We start from the raw sequence: 3530 nt of genomic DNA, 5'->3' as shown, positions 1-3530 counted from the left end.
CCATGGGGTCACAGAGTCGGACATGACTGAGTGACTGAACTGAATTGAATTGAAAAACGAGCAAAAGAGGTAAACAGATATCTCCCATCAAAAAGTGTACAGATGGCAAATAAACATACCAAAAGATGTTCCACATCAAATGTAATTAGGGAATTACAAATTAAAACAATGAGATTCCACTACACACTGATTAAAATGGTGAAAATCCGTAATACCAATATCGCCACATGCTGGCAAGGACGTGGAACAACAGGAACTCTCGTTTATTGCTGATGGGCATGCAGTATGGTACAGTCATTTTGGAAGACAAGTTGGCAGTTTCTTATAGAACTAAATGTATTCTTACCATATGATCCAGCAGTCATGCTCCTTGGTATCTACCTAGAGAAACTGAAAACTTATGTTCACCAAAAACCTGCACATGGATGTCTATAACAGCTTTATTCCTAACTGCCAAAGCCTGGAAGCAACCAAGATGTTCTTCAGTAGGTGAATGGATAATAAACTGATACATCCAAATGTAACATGCAAAAGAAATATTATTTAGTGCTAAAAGAGATTGAGCTACTAAGCCATGAGATGACTTGGAGAAAACTTAAATGGATATTGCAAAGTGAAAGAAAGCTAATCTGAAGGGGATGACAGAGGATGAGATGGTTGGATGGCATCAATAACTCGATGGACATGAGTTTGAGCAAGCTCCGGGATTGGTGATGGACAGGGAAGCCTAGCGAACTGCAGTCCATGGGGTCGCAGAGTCAGACACGACTGAGCAACTGAACTGAATTCAACTGAACTGAAGAGGCTACACACTGTGGTTCCAACTATATGACACGCTGGAGAAGGCAAAAATATGAATGCAGTAAAAGGATCAGTTGCTGCCTAGAGTTAGGAGGCAGGGAGAGATGAATAGGCGGAGCATGGAGAATTTTTTGAGCAATGCAAGTACTCTGTATGATTCCATAATGGGGACACATGTCATTCTATCTTTTTCCAAACTGGTAGAATGTTCAACACCAAGATGTGTGTTAGTTGCTCAATCATGTCCAGCTCTTTTCAACCCCATGGACTGTAGATGAACTTTGGATGATAACGATGCATGGGTGTAGGTTCATCGATTTTAACAAACATACTCTGGTGAACCAGAGATGTGGCTAGTGGGGGCCATTGTGCATATGTGGGATAGGGAATATATCAGAAATCTCTGTACTTCTTGCTTGATTTTGTTGTGAACTTAAAATTTCTTGAAGAAAATTGTTGTTGTGGTTTAGTTGCTAAGTTGTGTCTGACTCTTTGCCACCTCATGAACTGTAGCTTGCCAGGCTCCTCTGTCCATGGGTTTTCCCAGGCAAGAATACTGGAGTGGGCTGCCGCCATTTCCTTCTCCAGGGGATCTTCCCGACTCAGGGATCGAACCCATGTCTCCTGCATTGGCTGGCGGATTCCTTACCACTGGGCCACCAGGGATACCCTCTCTAAAAAGTAAAGTTTATTAAGAAAATATCATGAGCCAACACCATGAGGGCCCAAGGGCCTTGTCATTTCTGTCCATTGTGGGGCTCTTTCAGCAGCCTTTTTGCTCTGGAGCTCCCTATAGGCTGGTGGATGTTTATCCAGGTCTGGAAACCCTAATGGCTCCTGTTCAGCTCTGCTCCTCCCTCCCCGTTGTGCTGCCACACCCCAGTAGGTCCTTTGCATGTCTCCTTCCATCTCAGGGACAGCTTCCTGGAGATCTTGGTCATGACAACTCCTCGGTGGTCCCTTACTCATGTGTATAGATCTGGCTGGGTTCTCAGGGGCAGACAGGTGAGGAAGACATGGTCCTACCTACAATGTATCTCAAGACATCAGTGAGTGAGAACCCACACCCTTAATATTTAGCTCTGAAAGAGATAAAATGTTTACTCTGATAGTTCAGTTGGTAAAGAATCTGCCTGCAATGCAGGAGACCCTGGGTTGATTCCTGGGTTGGGATGATCCACTGGAGTAGGGATAGGTTACTCATTCTGGTATTCTAGGGCTTCCCTTGTGGCTCAGCTGGTAAAGAATCTGCCTGCAATGTGGGAAGATCTGGGTTTGATCCCTGGGTTGGGAAGATCCCCTGGAAAAGGGAAAGGCTACCCACTCCAGTGTTCTGGCATGGAGAATTCCATGGACTGTATAGTCCATAGGGTCGCAAGAGTCAGACACGACTGAGAGACTTTCAGTTACTTACACTTAAAGAAGTAAAAACATTTTTTCTGCCTGGCTCTGGCTCAGTATCCCCTGCCCCACCCCACCACCAAACCTGCTCATTTGTAATTTTTTTCTGTCTTGCCAAGCAACATGGATCATTTTGCATTCACAGGTGGACATTCTGGTGAGAGACCTTGCTTTTGAGGGTAGGTTCTAAACTCCAGGGCTTCCCTGGTGGCTCAGACAGTAAAGAACCCGCCTCCAATGCAGGAGACCCAGGTTCAATCCTTGGGTTGGGAAGATCCCGTGGAGAAGGAATTGGCAACTCACTCCAGTATTCTTGCTTGGAGAATTCCATGGACAGAGGAGCCTGGTAGGCTAGAGTTCATGGGAGCTCTATGATGGGATCTCAAAGAGTCAGACACAATTGAATGACTGGATTTTTTTTTTTTCTAAGCTACAGGGCCAAGGTTTGAATCCTGCCTCTGCCACCCACTGGCTGGTTCACCTGGAGTGAGTTATATAACCTCTCTGTGCTTTAGTTTCCCCATATACAAAAAAGAATATGATAAAGGTAGTATTTGTCTGAAGGAGTTTCGATCCCCTAAATCAATGGAGCAGGGCCTGGCAGGCATAAGCTCTTAATAACACTCATCTAGGGCTTCCCTGGTGGCTCAGTGGTAAAGAATCTGCCTACCAATTCAGGAGACATGGGTTCAATCCTTGGTCTGGGAAGGTCTCACATGCCTTGGGGCACCGTAGCCTGTGCTCTAGAACCTGGAGCTGCATCTACGGAGCCCATGGGCAGCAACTGAAACCCACGCTCTCTAGAGCTAGTGCTCTGAAACAAGAGAGGCCACCGTAACGAGAAGCCCATGCACTGCAACTAGAGAAAAGGCCAAGCAGCAATGAAGATTCAGAACAGCTAAAAATAAAAATAAACAAACAAAAAATTTTTTAAAATCCACAACAACAAAATAATTCTTATCTATTTTATGAGGAATTCAGTCTCTTTCTTCTGTCTCCACTCTTCTTAGAGACTAAACACAAGATGCCCAGTTAGATTTGAATTTTGGATTACAAGGAATCCCTTTTTTCAGCTTAAGTGTGTCCTTTATATTTCTCTCCCCCAGCCCATCTTTCTCCTTCCCTCACTCTCTTCTGGCTTGCCCTGGGAGTACCACTTGCTTCTCATTCTGTTACAACCAGCATCTTAGGTCTGATCAAAACTGCCCCTAGCTCACTGTGGTAGACAGAAGGCCCTTCTGTTGAACTGAGTCCATCCTCCTTAGGGTGACTGGGCTTTCAAACGGCACCCCTGCGCATCCACCTAAACACTTATATACACATTAATG

The sequence above is a fragment of the Bos taurus genome, chromosome 5 (assembly GCF_002263795.3).
Source record: "Bos taurus isolate L1 Dominette 01449 registration number 42190680 breed Hereford chromosome 5, ARS-UCD2.0, whole genome shotgun sequence".
Classification (NCBI taxonomy): Eukaryota; Metazoa; Chordata; class Mammalia; order Artiodactyla; family Bovidae; genus Bos; species Bos taurus.
Note: the sequence above shows the minus strand (reverse complement) of the source record.